The 19,519-nt window shown below is 40.3% G+C and overlaps 1 protein-coding gene across 7 annotated transcripts in view; it reads left to right on the top strand.

Moving 5' to 3' along the window:
* Positions 1–19,519, top strand: part of FOXP1 (forkhead box P1) — a 409,891-nt gene that overhangs the window by 91,588 nt on the left and 298,784 nt on the right. For 6 of the 7 annotated variants that reach the window (XM_019746864.2, XM_019746863.2, XM_019746870.2 and 3 more), the window contains one exon: positions 1,426–1,486. The exons of the other annotated variant lie outside the window; for it this stretch is intronic. The gene's annotated coding sequence lies outside the window, so the exon portion shown is untranslated. The remainder of the gene's footprint in view (positions 1–1,425; positions 1,487–19,519) is intronic. 7 annotated transcript variants of the gene reach the window in all.

Raw genomic sequence — 19,519 nt, 5'->3', positions numbered from 1 at the left:
TTCTCACCACTGGAGAAACCAACCCTGGGGACACAAATCAGCAGTAAAGCGCACGATTTTCATTTTCAATTTGAATTGTTTTGTGTAAAAACAAAAAGGTTTTGGGCAGATTGCAAAATAGTAATTTTAAGCCCCAGAGCTAGGGTTTTCCCCCACCCAAATAGTGAACATTTATGGTGAAAACCTCCAATTTCCTCTTAGAGTAAACATGAAAATTACGATTTCACTCAGAGCCTGCATTTCTTTCCAATCTTCATGGCAAGAATCTGCATACACTTGCTTGTGGAAATGTCATAAATTGGCCTCAGATCAATTCCTCAAAGATAGTACACACCAAAGTGCCACTTTCAAATTTGTAGCCCTAGTAAAAATAAGATTTAACTCTTTTCAGTGATGTATGCCTTTCCACATTAAGGGCCGAAGGCAGAGGGATAAGCAGGGATATATTCTGTATAAAATTAAAACGACTTAATTACATATTGTTCTGAAGAGTGAGCAAAAGGACATGACCATTTTAGTAAAATGATGATATAATTTCACCGTCTTAAAAAAATTATATGAGCATTTGGTCAATTGATGTGGAATGAATCCTGTACTCTGTTGGTAACTTGATCTAAATTAATAAACAAGTGTTTTTCTTTTCACTTGTGCCATATGTTGATCCCAGTTGCATGGATGGAAAGAGGCAGCTTGTAACGTTTCTTAAAGGACTGCACACTGATTTGCATACGGGCGTGTACAGATGCAGTAGTAGATGTGGGATAAAGCATGTTCCATCCTTTCTTTGTGTGTTGGAAGGCTTGATTTCAATCGTTTATTTCATCTGACACGAACCATTTTTATTTAACTTAGTTGATCTGGTAGATTTATGCTAAGTGGAAAACATTCTGTGAACAGTTTTCACCAACTGATTAACTCTCACGCCTCCCCAAACTGAAAATTGTGGTGCTTTTATTCATTTTGAAAGGTCCAGAGTGGCTTAAAGCATCTTGTCTACAAGAACTAACACTCTTCCGAAGGGGGAAACAATAAGCCTCTGCTTTAACGAAATCAGAGATGTTGTGGATGTTAACCAAACAGAGACAAGTTCATGTAGCTGCCTGGTTTCCAGAAACAAAAGCCTATGACTCATGCATTATTCCACGTGAGAATAAATTGATAGACAACCAGATGAGAAAATTCCATGAACATTTGATATGTTTCACCTCTACTTTTTCCATCTAAGTTGTTTTTGTTGTCTTGAACAGCTCAAAGGCATGTGGTCGGGAGAAAGTGGAGGTCTTGGAACTTGTTTGTATTAACTCTGAAATGACTTGCCATTAAACATAATTGAGTCCTTTTGTTTTTCTTGCATGTGTCCCAGGCACATAGGTAGTTGTTACTTTCTCTTGACATTCAGATTTTGATGTTCTCTTTTGTTTTCAGGGTAAGAAGTGACCTTTTGAGGTGACTATAACTGAAGATTGCTTTACAGAAGCCAAAAAAGGTAAATGCAGATATGGTTAGTGGGATTATACCTAGGGCTGGATCTTCGCCATTTAGGCATCTTAACTCCGTTCTCTTCTGATCTATATATTTATCGAATATATGTGTATTTATTAAGCATGTATGCAGCATGTTTTGGGAGGTCTTTAAAAAAAAGATTGCCCTTAAGAAACGGCCCACAGAGGCACATGTTCCTCCAAATATCAAACTTTTCCTCTTTGTTGAAGCTCAACTTTTCTTTTTGGTGGGGGTGGGGGGTGGTTGTTGACTTGCTAGGTTTAAAGTTGGAAAGGAATATTCACATCACAAAAGTGGTGATTTCATAAAATTAACTTGCTGTGAACAAGATTAACGCCTATCAGTGTTCTGAGCTGAGGTGGTGTCATCCGACTGATGCTCATCTGGCCGTTTTCTAATCACCTTCTTTCAGAAATTAACAGTCAGGCACCATAGCAACATGCCACACTGATGTAACTGCTGAGCAGCGTGGGGCATGTCCCTGTGATGTCAGCGCTCCACTGCCTTGTTCCCTTGACCTTGCTTGAAAATCAAATGAGTACTTGATTTTAAAATTAGAAGTTCTCAGAGAGACTAATGTAGCTTGATGAATTAAAGCTAAATTAAATTTGCTCCAATTCACTTTTGGGAAGGGGGACAAAAAAGCACTCTGGTTAAAATAGTTATGGATGCTACATATTTTCTTGATTCCAGAAGTATGTCTCTTGTGAGGGCAGGGGTCATCTTACAGTAGTTAATCTTGCAGGTCATTTTAACATCTTATGTTTCTCAAGTAGCATCTTCATTTTATTTTTGAATTTGGGCTAATAATAGTTCCATTTAATTTAGTAGGTTTTTGTCTATTTTAAAACAGGTTACCAGCTGGCCTGGTTGCACGAAGACTTTGCTCAGATCTTACTAAAGTAAAGTTTGTGAATTTGTAAGATACAGACTACTTACTCTTTAGTTGAACAAGGTTTTTTTTGTATATGTGTGTGTGGAATTTTCATCATATAAAGATTCTTAGATCACTTTTGTTTTTAATTTCACCCAGGGTTTTGGGTTCTGGAACACATTAGAAAGGTGTGGATTTGTTTTTATACTTGTCTTTTGGCAAACTTGATTAGGGCCAAAAAAATTCAACTTGCTCCATTTTACCATCTTTGTTGTTTAAATTAGACCTTTATGAGAAGCACTTGATTGTCCTGCAAAGAGGACAGTCTCTTTCAGATGTTTCACCTTGGAAAGGGGTGATCCTAGCTAGTAATTGGGGTTATCATGTCATAGCATGACTGTTAGCAAAGCACTTCCTTTTGCTGAGACTTAGTTTTCTAATTTGAAAAATGAAGGCCTAGTCTATTCCAAGGATCTGTAAACTTTGTCTGTAAAGGACCACACAGTAAATATTCTCGGTTTTGTGGTAAATATTCCGTCTCTGCCACAGCTCCCCTGCTCAGCTCTCAGGTGTGTCTCCTGGTTTCTGTGAGATCTCAATCTAAGATATTCCTCGTGCAAAAACAGGCCAGGTGTTTCACTCCTCCCGTGCTGTTTGCATAGGGTTCTAGTGAAGATAAAAATTAGGATTAAACAAAGCTGAAAAAGTAGTTGAACAGATGAAATATTATTCAGCTTGAGAGTTGTTATCCCTACAGCTCCAAATAAGGCTTCATTAGTAGGTTTTCCTTGTTTTCTTTGGAATTATCTGTAAGCATGAATGATTTTTCTTTTGACTTGATGTCTTTATAATGTCCACACTTACACCCATGACCTGAAAATGGTCATGATTGAGTTTGTGCAATGTTATTTTTCCCAATTCTGTAATATTGTTCAAAGTTAAAAATATCGTGAGTCAAGGGCAAATTTGGTTAAAAAGGAAGTTTCCAGAATTTGTCATTAGTGGAGAAAAAAATGCTTTCTTTATAATTACTGTCAAGGGCATGGTGTATTATATTATATAATATCCTGAAAATAAGGAACCCCATCTCAAATTTCAGGAATAGAGAAATTCTGTCCTTCTGATGCCTCCTTTTATGACACAAAGGAAGCTGAATAACAAATTCATATAATTTTCATTTTTGACTTGATTGCTAGGAAGCTCAGAGTAAGAGTTTTTACTCGATCTGTGTAGTTTTCTCAACTTCAACTTTTTGTTGTTGATACATTTTTAAATAAATTTTATTTTTCCTACCCCAGATAACTTAACTTTTATTATTCAACTTTTTTCTTCCACACTATCAATTCCATCTGTGTTTTGTTTTTTGTTTTTTTTTAAACCTTGGAGTCATTTTTTTTTTAAGATTTTGTTTTGTTTTATTTTTACTGGGGAAGGGGAACAGGACTTTATTGGGGAACAGTGTGTACTTCCAGGACTTTTTTCCAAGTCAAGTTGTTGTCCTTTCAATCTTAGTTGTGGAGGGTGCTGTTCAGCTTCAAATTGTTGTCTTTTCAGTCTTAGTTGTGGAGGGCGCAGCTCAGCTCCAGGTCCAGTTGCCGTTGCTAGTTGCAGGGGGCACAGCCCACTGGCATCCTTGTGGTTGAGAGGGCACGCTCCAACCAACTGAGCCATCAGGGAGCTCAGCGGCAGCTCAGCTCAAGGTACCATGTTCAATCTTAGTTACAGGGGGCACAGCCCACCATCCCTTGCAGGAGTCGAGGAATCGAACTGGCAACCTTGTGGTTGAGAGCCCACGTGCTCCAACCAACTGAGCCATCCAGGAGGCAGCTCAGCTCAAGGTGCTGTGTCCAATCTTAGTTGCAGAGGGCAGAGCCCACTATCCCTTGCGGGACTCGAGGAGTTGAACAGGCAGCCTTGTGGCTGAGAGCCCACTGGCCCGTGTGGGAATCGAACTGACAGCCTTTGGAGTTAGGAGCATGGAGCTCCAAACGCCTCAGCCTCTGGGCTGACCCCCTCTATCTGTGTTTTGACTGTCACTAAAAAGCATTTTTTTAAAGAAATAAGGTATATATTCAAATAAATAATAAATTACATGTAGTATTTTATCTTTTAACAAGCTCAAATATCTTTGAAAAACTAATCCTTTTATATCCTTATCTCTTACACATAAGGGAAAAAAAGGTTTATTAAAAATATAAAATCTAAATAAAGATACATAAAATGGATAGAATGGTTAGTGTTTCTTCCCAGTGTATAAACCTGAAACAGAAACAAGATTGTGTTGTCCAGTGATGGTTAAGAAACCAGCAGTATCTTCCACACTATGAGAAGGATGTAGATTCATCAGATGCCAGGAGCCTCCCAGTAAATGCCATGCCCAAATTTGAAACCTGGGAATCATTAACACTTAGAATAACACTCCATGTAAATATGTCTACACTGGCATTATGGGAACAACTGGCATGCACATTGAAGTGGTCAGGCAAATTCAGAAAACCAGATGAAACCATTTTCCAAATGTAGATTCAAAGGTCTGAAAAATCATAAATAACAGTCATGATTCTTGGTAGTGATACAACCGTTTTCTTCTAAGTAGGTCTGAGCACTTTACAAAATGGGTCTGGTTGCCAGCATTCCCAAGAGCTGGCCGGCAGTTACTATAAGCCCCACTTTACAGACTGGGAAAGTGGTCCCATAGATAATTAGTAACTAACCCACGATCATCTAGACTATTAAGACTAGAGGTAAAAGACCAACTTGCTCTGGTCACAGTTATAGTGATGTCATTCCATCATGGCCTCTTTAGTTTGGCGATTTCATAAAGGTTTATATATCAGTTTCTCCTTGCTTCCCCCTACCATTGGCAGTTGACCCACATGCATTTTTGCTTGAAATTCAAATCCATTTTGTGAAATTCATCATCTTGTATTCAGTTCTGAATGGCATTGGGAGTCGATGATAGTTATCACGACCATGTGGATTATAATTATTAAATGGTTATTTTTAAACATCAGGCATCTTCAAGCTTCGCATTTAATGTCAAGGTTCAGTTTATTGTTTTCTTTTTAATATTCAACTTATTTGTGAGAAAGTTAAACAATCTAAAAGAATATATAATCACTGCAATTTTTCTCCCATCTCCAATTTGAGGTATTTTTGTTAAATCAAGAAGTCAGAGTTATAATGCATCCCTATAGATTCTACTCATTGTGTCTTACATATTTCAAATTATTTCTTGTTACAAAGAAAAGCTAAAAATGGCTACTCAGCCATTTAAAATATACTCATTGGTTGGTTCTTTGGAAAGTGTGTATTTATGTGATATAAATATTTTCTTAATGAGAACAATATTCTGAGTTGAATCCATTCAAAATGGCCTCTCTGTGGCATTTAGATTTGAATTATGTGACTACTAATTCATGAAGTTGTCATAAAGACATTGGACGAGAGTGTCTTCATTGAGCTTCCAGATGACCACGCTAGCTTAAATCACCAATCAGTTCTAGTTAAGCATTGAAATCTTTCCGTCTTGCCCCAACCTCTCCCCTGCCACCTCCTATGCCCCTATCCCCACTCCCCCCCATATCTATGCCTGGCTTGTAACAGAGTAAAGACTAGGCTGATGGAGCATAGAAACCGAAACATACAATGACTTAAATAAAATACAAGTGTACCTCTCTCTCATGTAGCAACTTGGTCAGTCTAGCTTGATTGGGCAGGTTCTTCCCCTCTTGTGCTCTCGTACCTTGGGGGTTTGTCCTTATCTCCATGATTGAAGCACAGTGAAGTCCAAGGTAAGTGATTTTCTTTGAAGTAAATGAATTAAAACTTGCACACATCACACCCATTGACATCTAATTGGTAAGATTATGGTTATATGGTCACCAAAAGCTGCAATGGCTGCTGGGAAATGTCTCACCCTGGGTGGCCACGAGTGTGGGAGAGTTGGAGAACAGATTTAAGGGACAGTTGGAACAGACCAACTTGATTGGTTGAATTGCCCCAATCCAGTAGTTTCATTCACTCCTTCATAGGTACAAATGTACAGACTACACATGTACATACATCACTTCCTGCTGCAGATCTTTATTGATGATTGTGTGCAAGGTGCTAGGACCACGGCCCTGGAAGCACACAGTCTCTGTCCCCAGCCTTCACAGGGCTTATGTTGGGAGGGGAAGGCAGACATTATGAATGATGATGACGACAGGTGTGAGGAAGGGCAAATATTGGTGGCTAGGCGACTGTGTTCTGTAACAGGGAAACCAGGCTATCAGGGATTTAGGTATTTTAGCATTATATGGAAGCTATGTTGGATTGACTGGATTGTGTTTTACCTTTCATGCCAAGCTGTTGTGAATGTTATCAGGTATGTTAATTTTTGTTAATAGCTTTGTTGAGATATAATTCACACATAGTACAATCCACCAATTTAAAGTGTACTGTTCAGTGGTTTTCAGTATATCCACAGAGTTCGCAACTGTCATCACAATCTAGTTTTAGAACATTTTTATCACCTCAGAAAGAGACTGCATACCCATTAACAGTCACTCCCCTTGACCCAGCCCCTGGCAACAACTAATCTACTTTCTATCTGTATAAATTTGCCTATTCTGGATATTTCACATCAATTGAATCATACATTATGTGCTCTTTTGTGACTCATTTCTTTTACTTTAGCATTATGTTTTCAAGGTCCATCCAAAGCTTTAAAATTTCTGTCTTCCAATCTCAGAGTTGTTTGAGTTTTTACTCCTAAATCCACCAAAATGGTGGCCTGAAATATTCTCACAAGGGATGGAATTGGGGGGAAAATGACTGTTTTCATCTTGTTTGTATTTCCATAGAACTGACTTGGTCTCCCAACAGTTAAACTTCAGAATTTAAATGTTTGCATTTTAAGTTAGCTGTGTTTAAACATTGTTAACCATAATGCTAAACCAAGTTACTCTGTAAACAAGAGCTGTCTCTCTTGAATGTTAGTTTCAAAGAAAAAAAAATTTAAATATTGATTTCCAGGGAAATATGCTCAATAGAGTTCTTTTTCGAGCAGAAGTCACTTGTTGAAATGTACATGAAGGCATATTTAGTAGTAAAGACAATATTTGCAGCAATTATCAAGTAGCCATATTTTGCACAGTGAACAATCAAAAACATAAAACCAAATAACAAATGGCTTTATTCATTTTTTTCAAAATGACGTTTTTGCTCTTCCATCTGCTAAGGGCACAAATATCCCAACTGCTCACCTTGAGCATCTTATCAAGAAGTTCTCAGCTTAGGTGACACAATTTAACAGCTTTACAGAGATGTAGCAAGTATTGCCTTTTTCAGGTAATTCAGAAACCTCAGGAAGAAATCTGAAGCTTAACTACAAAAACAAGACCTTTTTAAGGGTAGCTCACTGTGTTAGTTCTGTGTGCACCCTTGTATCTAGTAACATCCAGGACCTTAAAAGAGCATGTGGTACAGTGATGGTAGAATCCGTATTTTTAGTCCATTTGAAAAGTTGATACCTTCTGCCCAGGGTTGAGGTTGGATTTAAAGTTTATGGTATATTTTTATAAGACTATTGGTGAGTGGGATTTTGTAAATAGAAAATGAAGATGAATCGTTTAAATTTGTACCTCTCATTTCTCGCTCTAAATTGTGGTACGTCCATGGCCTTTGCATTGGGGTGCGGGGTGAAACTCTTGAAGTCTTTCTACTCTGCTCAAATACACTCTTTCTGAAGTGTGAAAATTGTGTAGAGTTTCCCTTGAATTTTTTATATTAGCATGTATGTAATGTATAATTATAGGTAATTAGATGTTATTTATCTGACAGTGAAATAAGTTGTTTAAAATTATCTTTTAATTAAAACAAAGCCTCGCGTCATTGGATAGACTGTGATGTTTTCAGTCCATGGGTTGTCATGGATCTTGAATTCCTCACCCTTCCCTCCAGACCTCTTTCCTTTGGAAGTCTCTTTCCCTTCCAAAGGGGTCCTGAGAAGCCAGCCCCTAGGCCAGAGAAAGGGTGCTGACACCCATTCATTACACATCGCATACTTTCAGCTTATTTAGAACAGTGATTTTCAAAGTGGGCATGGGACCCTTTATGGGTTAGGGACTATATTGGGTTGTGCCCAAGGATTTTTTAAACAATTGAATAAACAAACAGTAGAGTAGAGCAAATAGACCTACACCGTCCAATATGGAAACCACTAGGCACATGTGGTGTTTGACACGTAGCTCCCAAAACATTTATGTACTGTAAGTTAAAATCCGCAGTATTTAGAAGACTGCACGGAAAAAAGAAGTGAGATATTTGAATAATTACTTTTCATTGATTACGTGTTGAAATGATCATATTTTGGATATATTGGGTTTAGTAAAAAAATTTTTAAAATGAATTTCAACTGTATTTACTTTTTGTCAGTGTGATTATGATTCCATATGTAGCAGGCACTGTGTTTCCACTGGGCAGCTTTGCTCAGATGGTGTGGATATAGCAGTGAGTGGCACAGCCACAAGCTGAATTGATTTGCAGCGACAGCCAAAGGGTTTCCTGGTGGAATAGCTGTGGATGCTGAAAGAGTTGCATCGAGGGTGACTCCCAGGACTTCTGTCCCGAATAATGGGGTCGTGTCAGCTGATGGATTGCTTGTGGGTAGCAGAGGGGAGTCAGATCAGCTCTGAGGGGTTTGGGTTCCGGTACTGCCAGAGGGATAGCGCTGCTGTGAGCTGGAATGGGGAATCCTGTGGGGGAGCAGGTTTGACGGTGTTGGAAAAATTCACTTTCACTTACAGAAGATGGTAAGGCAGACTATATTCAGGAGCGTCCCAATAGGTGTAGGGAGCATTGCAGTGAGATTGTCTCTGAGAGAAAGACGTGGACTCAACTCCAATTCAGCATGGGCATGTGGGGATGGGTAGCCAAGGAGCAGAGGGGGTCAGGGAGCAATTCTGAAGGAAACATCATGGGTCCAGCAAGGGGACGGTCCTGGCTACAGCAGATCTGGAAGGATTCTTGTTTAAGACAGTCCAGGGTGAGCAGTACCACCTGGGGGGGGGGTGCAGGGTGCCGAACCGGATCAGATATGGAGGGTGACAAGATAGTGAGCATGGGGTGGGGTTCTGGTTGAACTGATTTAGCAGGCTTTTTGCTGAAACTGACTTCTACGAGGAAATTCATGAATGGGTTCAGGAGCCTGACCAATACTGGTCAAGCCAAGACTCTGTCAAGTGTGAGTGAGGGAAGCAGTGAAGACCAGGAGGGCAACTGTAGCTTGGGAGGCTAGAGCTGTTTGTTTGTTTGTTTGTTTGTTTGTTTGTTTATTTAACAAGGGCAGAGCTCACAGTGGCCCATGCAGGGATCGAACTGGCAACCTTGGTGTTATTAGCACATGCTCTAACCAGCTGAGCTAAGCCATCATCCCTTGAGCTGTTTATTATTCACCCAGCTGGAGAAATCAGGTGGGTGTTTGGATATGTGGCTCTAGAAATCTCCTGACTAGGGCTATAAATTGAGGATTTATAAGCACGTAAGTGATGTGTAAAGGCATGAAACTGGATGAGCTCACTAGGGGAGCAATGGTATAAGTAAACAGGGTGTGGGTCCTGAAGCCAACAGCATTAGGAGCTTTGGTCCCGGGTACCGAGAAGGAGGGTCAAAGATGGAAGGAAAACTCAGGGGCTGTGGTGAACTGGAGCACACTGTGGACATTGTTTAGGGGAGGGGAGCCTTGTCAGCTGTGTCACATGCTGCTAAGAGGTCAAAACCATGACTACAAAGAACCGACCATTGGGGTAATCAGCATGGAAGTCATAGATAACCGTAGTATGAGTCAAAATGTTTGAAGCGCACTCTTAAAGCACACCCTGGCAACTACCAGTGTGCTTATGGAGTTGAGGCCTCGTCAGCAATTTTTCGAGGACTCATGCCTGTTCAGCCCTCTCTTGTGTTAAGGCCACCACCTGTGTCTCCACCCCTCGCAGCCCCACGTGGGCAGGGTGCTCACTGTGATGTCCTGGCCACAGTCCCGCCTGTGGAACGGGATCCGAGCCCAGCTCGGTGCTGCAGAAAGGAATCCTGTGCATTTTGCCCCTCTCGACTCATTCTCTCATCCTCTGGTTTAGACATTAAGTTTAAATCAGAGGTAGGGGAAAAGGGGATACACTTACATCTCTAACCTAAAACATGTTGTTTTTTTAATCATCTCAAGTACATCACAGCTTGGTGTGGTTACCATAGTCTCTAGATTAGTAAAGTACTAGTTTGGTCTAGCCACATGTCAGTCTGTCACCTTACCTTATACTAATATGTGTAGTCTTTGATGGGTTCATCAGTCTTTCAAGTTAACTAAGAGCATCAAAGACTCTAGCTTATCAAAAATTCTGAAATACAGTTAAACATTTTGGAGATTTCTAGGCTGGTCCCAAATCTTCAGGCTTCTAGGAAGTTGTAAGTAAAATAAGGAAAAACGAGCATTAGACAATTTGGATAATAAATACCATGGAGGTAGTCCTGGATGAAGGAAGGATGTGTCCTCTTTGTGAAAGATAATGCGTACGTGTGTTTCTTTGTTCCCCCCATTATGAAATGGCATTAGAAGAGATTAGGAAAGCGTGGACGTATAGAAAGAAAATGTGTGAAAAAAATTTCACTGGTGGCCTCACCTAAACAGTTCAACATTTTATGTGTATCCTGCCAGTATTTTGTATATATAGATTTGTTTATATGTACTTGGACTGTATATACTATTTTGTTTCCTGCTTTAACTTAAAAATATCGTATTTCCCAAGTTATTGCGTATTATATCTAAATCTTAGTTTTGGTATACCTTGGTGACTTCTGTTGTTGTGTTACCTGTTCCTGCACTAGTGGGCCTTTACATTCCTTCCAGTTACACACGATTGCCAATACATCTCCTCCGTTGGGCATCTTGAGATAGCTCAGTCTCTTGAATTTGTTTTATAAATGATACTGTGATTTCAGATTGTCACGCAGTTTCTCCATCATCTTGGAAGTAATACTAAAACTAATATGAGGCACATAAAATCATACCCTGGTGTCGACCACATGTGTTTTCCAACATAACATGAGGTACAATTTGCATTAACTTTGCACAATTTCTAGACTTTAAGTTGCTAGGCATTTTTCTTCTCTGATCTGAATTGTCTCTTGATATGTTCCCACTTCTCCAACTTGATTTTCAGCATGTAAGCTGGGAGCCTGGTGTCCTGTCAAGGGACAGCCGTCACCCTGCTACTGTTGTATTATCCCGACGTCAGTCCTTCTCTGTCCACAGAGCACACCTGATTCATTTCATGTGATGGCGTTTGCATCTCCAAAATTTGCTTTGCTTGGGTCTCAGTCAGTTTACCCTGGAAAATTAAAATGTACTTACAGCTTTTAGAGTATAAAATTTAGGTTTTCTCACGTCCCAGTCCATTGCGTAACTGTTGCCCTCTGTGTTGGGAATCCCTGCTCTTCTACACTCTTCCATCGTTTTATGATATACCAAACACAAGTAGAAATATTAAAATTTAACTGTTAAAAAGTTGACTTAAAAAATACCTGATAAAAGCTAAAATGTATTTCATTGTGTAGATGGCCCTTTCTTGGGTTTCATTTCCACTCTTCACCCTTCCTTTTTCCCTCACTTCGTCCTTCCCTCCTCCTCAAGCTTATAAAGTTTCTGCTGCTGCTTTTCTTCTGACCCCTCCCTCCCTCCCCTCTTTCTCTCCCTCTCTGTCAGGCCCCTCCCTCTGAAGTTTTTAGCTTATTTTTAATATAGCCCCTTGATGAGTATTATGTAAATACAGTTAGAATGCACCTGCTGCTTGACAATTACTATGTATTTTTAAAATCCTTGAGTGTTTTGTGTAGCATGAGAATGTAGCTGTCCATTCTGCCCTTATCGACGGATCCCTACCAGTGCACACCTCCCATGACTTGTGTTTTGCCAAGGGCTGGGCACGGGAAAGGATGATGCTATGTGTTGCTCATGGTTTCTGACGGGCACACTACTGTAGTTGACTTGACTTGCTCGTGCTCTGAGGTCTTGCTTCCTCTGGTTCTGGAATAGATTTGACGTTCTATTTCCTTCTGTGTCAATAAATGACGTAAAGTCCAATAGAGAATTGTCGTCGGGGAGGGTCACGTCATTTCATTAGCTCCATTCTCATTATGTTATTAGTAATAGAACAGGGAGTAGGAAATTCTCATGAACTTCATGTTTGTTTGTGTTTTCTGATTACAAATGTAGGGGATTTGAAATTACAGAAAAATATGTCAAATATAAAAAGTAAAAATAATCTAGAATCCTGATGCTGAGAATAACAGATGTTTTTTCCCATTCTTTTTTCATTGAATGTGCACATGTTGAACAAAATTGCAGTCACACAGTATATAAAATTGTGTATCCTTTTTAAAAGTTTCACATAACATGGTGAGCATTTTCCCATGTCATAAAGCATTGTTAAAGACGTCATAAATGACTGCATACTATGTTATCCTTTGGGATACTATAAAATTTAATTAACTATCCTTCAATGTTGGGTATGGAGGTTGTTTTCAGTTTTTCTGTAATATGTTGCAGTGGGCATATCTGTGCACCAACATTTGCCTCTTAATTTCCTCTTCTTTAGATATATTCTAGAGGGGTAAATTACTATAAGAAAAGTTAGGGAATTCTCATAGATTTTCCCTACATCCTGTCATCTGACCTTTCAAAATGCACCAATTTACATTTCTACCAATACCAAATGACAGTGTTTATTTCACTGCAACTTTGCCAACAATGAGTTTCAACATTTTTGTCATCATCACTGAAATCATAGGGAAAAAGAAGTGTCTGTCACATTTTTTCTTCTTCAATTATTTGATTACAAATGAAGTCTAGAAGTTTGTTTATTTAGGCTGTTTGCAGTTTTTCTTTTAATTGTTCATAATTTTTGGAGCAGCCAGAATTTGAAGGAGTGGGGGTAGGGGAAAGTCAAGTGCTGAGAGAAGATAGAGAAAGGATTTGTCATCGGGAGGTAACTTGACCAGAAGTTAGAGTGAATTCACAGAGTGCGACATTGCAGCTTAGATCTGAGTGTCAGAACTGTAAAGGGCAGGACATTGGCATCCAGAAACTCCGAAAGTCAGATGGAGAGATCTTGGCTCCGCAATCTTTTCAAAAACTTTGATGCTTTCAGTTCATTCCTTTTTTCGCCAAATAATTACTGAGTGCTTACTTGTTCCAGGTACTATCTTAGGCACCAGGATACATTAGAGAACAACAAGAAAGGCTCTTCTGTAGACAAGGTGGTTCTACCTCAGTGCTCCGTGCTGAGGACAGACTGACAGATCTGCATAAAGCACTTAGCAGTAAGGGCCATAGTTACTGCTATTCTTACTGCTTCTGCTATTGCTGCCATCAACAGCTCAGATAAAAAACAGGATTCAGCCAGGTCCTGTCTGTAGTCTCCTGTCGCACGTGGAAAAGACCGCTGCCGCAGGTCCTGTGCTCCCAGCCCAAAAAGCGTCTCTCCATTTCTCTTTTGGCCCTTTACCCAGTGAGCTGGTGTCCTCCAGCCACTTGGTTCCAGAAGCCTCAAAGGAAGTGTGGCTGTGTCTGGTTAAGCAGTAAGACATGGGGACAGGCTGATGGACTCTAGGGAGCTCCCCCCATTTGTATCAATTTAGTAGGGGTGTTGCTGAAGGTTGAGCTCCAGAGAGAAGCAGGGGTACTAGCAACTATATCCCCCCCTGGGGTGTTTGCTCTGTTCAGTTATGCGCTCAACCAGCTGATTCTCATCAACCCTTGAATGAAAGAATTCAAAAGAAAAAAAATATAAAAGGAAAGTGCACTTCTTGTCACTTTCTCAGTCCTCTCCCAGAACTTCTGAGCCCAGTGCTGAGGGGGGAAGACATCCCCTTTCTCTTCGGTTTTCCCAACTCTGGGAGCACTCTTGGAAGCCATACTCTTGTCTGGTACTGGCTGGTTCCTGTAGCCACCGTTTCAAAATACGGCTGACTTTTAATTGAAAAAATCAACCTTTCTGATGCTAAGGTGATGGAGGGGTAGCTCCTTGTTCCGCGCTGGCCCCTCTGAGGCACAGAGTGGGGTGTGCAGGCCTCTGAGGCACAGAGTGGGGTGTGCAGGCCTCGTCGGAGTTTGGGTGTGTCAGCTCTTGAGCATGGTCCCGACACTCACAGGGTGTCCTCATCTGTGAAATGGGGAGGATGAAAGGACCTTGTCACAGGCGTGCTGTGAAGATTATATAAAGAACAGTTTAGTTAAAACTCAGCTGTCAAATTCTGCATTGGAGGCCCGGTCCAGCTGCGTTTTAGTTTTGTGATCTTGAGCAAGTAACCAGGTTTCTCTAAGCCTTTTTTTCCTTATCTAAAAAAAAATAGGGACTAAATTAATATCTCCCTTTGGAGTGGTCGCAAGATTCACTGAGTTACTCCAAGGACAGGGCTTAGAGCAATCCTTCACGTGCGGCTAGTGCTCAGTGAGTTGGCTCTGTAATGTGAGCTACTTTTATTATTAGCACATGGAATGTAGAAACTTCTCAAGGATGTTAATAATTTTTACCATTAATTAACTTTAAAGACAATGAAAATATTTTTAAATGGCTGTTTTTATTAGGGAGAGCCTAGCGGAACTAGAAATGTAATGGGTATCCTTATGCCTTCCTCTGGCCCAAAATAGAAAACAAAACACAAACTTTAAGATCCTAAGTAGAAAGAAATGGTTTCTGAGTTTTTAAGGATAACATATTTTTAAATCACCTTCCTCTCCTTCTCACCTCCCACTCTCCATCAAAAGTAGGGGGTGGGACCATCCAGTTTTAGGAATTTCATTCAGCCTCTTACCTGCATTGCAGCTTAGATTTGAGTGCAGAAATTGTAAAAGGCTGGACCATTGATGCCTGTGTACCGCTGAGGCCCAATAGGGAGATCTGGGGCTTATAAGCTTTTCAGAATCTAAACCGTGTGATCACAATAGTGGGAAAGGTTTTCCAGGACTGTGCACAAGATTCGTCGGCTCCCCGTGACCTTCATTGTAGAATTTATGCTTGGAGATTACGTTCAAGGAGCATTAGGTTCATGTCCCCAGCACTTCCCATTGAGGAAAGTGGGTAGAGACTGCAGTGAGGATTTATTGTGTCTGAGGCCAGAGACAGACAGGCAGAGACTGAGAGAGAGGGAGGGAAGACAGGACAGAGGATCTAGGAGGTCCACAGGATGAGGAAGAGGAACTCTGAATACCTGGGAGAAAGTACAGAAGGCTCCTTTCCGCTACTCAGATGTGTTTTGAGGGAGCAGGGGCTTGGCTCTTTGGGATCCACTTGGCAGGAATGACCTTGGCCCCACTCGTAGGCAAAGGAGTGCTTGTGCATGTGTGCACACGGAGGTGGCAGCAAGCCCTTTCTCTGAAAACTCCAGAATCTGTCATTTTCAGCAAGGGTTAGGAAGGCATCAGGACTGCCTGTGTGTATGAAGCCCAATGAGCAATTTTCTCTCTTCCTGCTTTCAAAATGCATAGTTTGACTTTTCTTTACTTAAACATGATAATTCTTACAGTAAAAACAAACAGTACAATCAACCTAAATAAGAAAGTCAACGTTACTTCAGATTCACTCCCCAGAATCAGGACACGGGCTGTTTTGGAGGCAGTTCTTCGAAACATGTCTCTCCCTGCCCACCTGCTGTTGAGTGCACCTGAGCTGCCCAGTGTGGTGAGCAGTTGCCATGGCAGGTCTTGAGCAGTTCAAACGTGGCTTGTCTGAATTGACATTTGCTGTGTCACATACACACCAGATTTTGAAAAAAGCAAGTATAAATATCTATTAAGATTAGATATTGATTACGGGTTGAAATAATACTTTGATATTTTGGATTAAATAAAATATACTATTAAAATTAATTTCATTTGTTCTGTTTTACTTATTAAAATATATCTACTAGAAAATCTTAAGTTACATTTATGGCTCACATTATAATTTGGCAATTGAGTTTGACAGTTTTAATGGGATTATGCTACATTTTCCCAACTTTTATAAAATTTAAGAATATGTTACGAATATCTTTCTGTAACAATGTACGGCAATGTTATTATTACCTTACAGCTGTGTGTAGATCTATCACAATTTATTTAAACAGTTTCACTTTGTGGAATATTTCAGGTGGTACACAATAATGCTGGTGAACAAATTTGTATATTCATTTTTGCAAGCCTGTCTGATTATTTCTTTAGGAAAGATCTTCTCAACCATGCCCTGTTGGCATTTGGCCTGGATAATTCTGTGCTGTGGGGACTGTCCCATGCACTGCAGGATGTTTAGCAGCATCGCTGGCCTCTACTCTCTGGGTGCCAGTAGCACACCCCCTCACACCATATGGATGACAACTAAAACATCCCCAGACATTGCTGTGTGTCCCCTGTGGAGGCAAAATCACCCCAGTTGAGAAACACTGATTTATGGCAAATGACCAGAATGAGAAATGCTGGGCGAAAAGGTATATGTATTTTAAATTTTGATATGTAGGTAGGTAGGTACATAGATATTGGTATTTATTTGATAAAGTTTGAACATTTTATATATATTCCCAATTTATTTTCTAAAAGAATAATACCAATTCCTATCTCTATCAACAATAACAAAGATCCTCATTAAATGCTTCCAAGAGATTTAAGAAAGTAAGGCTGTGTAATTGTTATTTTATTTGTTGGGAATTTGTTTAATCAGACTGCTTTCCAGATCAGCTCATGTAAAGATCATGATGGAGGCAGTGTAGGTATTTTCTCCAGGAGGGCAGCTTGGCAATGAGATGTCATGGGCCACTTTGCTTAGCATAATGGAACGGGTTCTGTGCTCATAAAAGAAAAAAGTATGGTAGAGCATCAGAGAGCAAACCATTCTTTTGCAATGCAGGACTTTTCTTACAGTGAGAAACAGGATAATAGTCAGTGATGATGCTAATGATAATTATCTAGCTAATCATTGAATGGTTGCGATGTGTCAGGCACTGGACTGAGTACCCTTATGTATGATTTCATTTAAACTTGAGAGAAGCCTGGTTGTTAGGTAAATGCTACTGTATCCCCTAGATAAGGCAGATAGGCACAGAGCACAGGCCAGCCATCCCTGCAGCGTGTCCCGGGTTACATCGTTAGCATGTGATGTGGCCCGCATTTGAACTAGGCAGTCCAAGTGACTATCCATTTATTTACTGTTCCAGCAAACATCTGAGCTTCTCCTCTGTGCCAGCCACAGTGTTCTTTGCTGAATTTATAGTAGGGAGCCCCAGAAGACATGACTGGGTCCTCATGCAGCTCACAGACTAATGAAGGCTGATAAAGACTGGTCCGATGAGGTATGCGATGCTTTGATAGCATACAGTGATGGATCTGCCCCAGATAGGGAGGTCGGGAAAGGCTCCCAGGGGAAACGGTGTTTAAAATGGGGATCTGAAGAGAAGGAGATAAAGTGTAAGTAGAGAGCCAAAGAGAAGGAGCAGCTTGTCTCCTGTGTTGGGATGGACAGTGGTGGGTTGACGGACTTAACACGTAGGAGGTCCAGGGTGAGTAGGAGGCCAACGTTAACACAGGTGGCAGGCAAAATGCACATGGATTTGCATCTATGCTTCTAGAGCAGTTTTTTTTTGGGGGAGTGGGCGGTTGTTTGTGTTTTTCTTGCGGGGATTGGTAGTGAGGAATATGGGGAATGGGGTGGGAGAACCTGATAAGATTTGCATTTGGTGACGATCACCCTGTGACACTAAGAATGCCTGGGGTAGTGGGAGTAGATACAGAAAAACTAGTAGGGAAGGCGGTCATTGATTCTTCAACAGTGACCACTTCTGCCTCGCTTACTTACTGCTGCTCACAAACAAAGCTAGAGAAGACTGTAATTTGGACTGGGATGTTGATGGTGGACAGGCAAGGAAAGAAAGGTTTTAAGAGAGATTTCGGAGTTAAAATTGGGCAGCAATCATTGATAGATTGAGTGAATGATGTGAGAGAGGGAGCTGTTAAAGATGATACCTCGATTTCTGACATAAACATTTCTGGATGGAGGCATTGCTGGCTGACTTAATGGAATGTCGGGAGAGCCTGAGTGTGGAACAAGAAGATAAAGAGATTAGATTGGGTACATATTGTTGTTTTTTTTGTTGTTTTTTTAACGATGGAACCACTTTCATATACGCTATAGACTGGATGTCTGTATCCCTCCCCTCCCCTAAATTCATATTTTAAATCTCCATGTCACAGTGTTTGGAGGTGGAGCCCTTGTGATGAGGTCATGAGGTCATGAGGGTGGAGCCCTCTTGAATGGGATTTGAATGGCCCTTTAAAAGAGGCCCCAGAGAGCTTCTCACCCCTTCCACCGTGTAAAGACACAGAAAAAGATGGCCATCTGTGAACCAGGAAGTGGGTTCTCATCAGACCCAGTCTGTCCATGCCTTGAACTTAGAGTTCTCAGCTTCCAGAACTGTGAGAAGCAAATCTCTGTTGCTTATGAGACACCAGTCCATGGTATTCTATTATAGCGACCCAAATGTACAAAGACAATATGTGTTTTCTCCCCTGTAACCAGAGAGCCCAGAAATTCTTAGAGCAGCAAAACTGAGTTCATACTATGTTTCCCCGAAAATAAGACCTAGATAGACAATCAGCTCTAATGTGTCTGTTGGAGCAAAAATTAATATAAGACCTGATATTATATCTATATTATATTATATTACATTATATTATATTAATTATAAAGACCCAGTTTTATAGTAAAATAAGACGGTTTTATAATAAAATAAGACCGGGTCTTTATAATTAATATAATATAATATAATATAATATAATATAATATAATATAATATAATATAGATATAATACCAGGTCTTATATAGCTGATTGTCTGGCTAGGTCTTATTTTCGGGGAAACAGAGCAGATTGCCTCAAAGTTACTCAGACTTAGTCTTAACATGTGCTCTGATACTTTGCTCAGAAAACATAATCACTGGAGACTGCAAAAAAAGTAACCCTACAGCTTAGAAAGAGAATGTTAGAAAGCAGCCAAGTATCACTGCTCCGTATTTCCTCACGAGTCTATAGAATGTGTTTGTACGAATAAACATGTGTTTCATAATGCAGCAATTTGATTT

This window comes from Rhinolophus sinicus, linkage group LG10 (assembly GCF_036562045.2).
Source record: "Rhinolophus sinicus isolate RSC01 linkage group LG10, ASM3656204v1, whole genome shotgun sequence".
In the NCBI taxonomy this organism is placed as follows: Eukaryota; Metazoa; Chordata; class Mammalia; order Chiroptera; family Rhinolophidae; genus Rhinolophus; species Rhinolophus sinicus.
The sequence above is the reverse complement of the archived record's forward strand: the minus strand, read 5'-3'. Positions and strand labels throughout refer to the sequence as shown.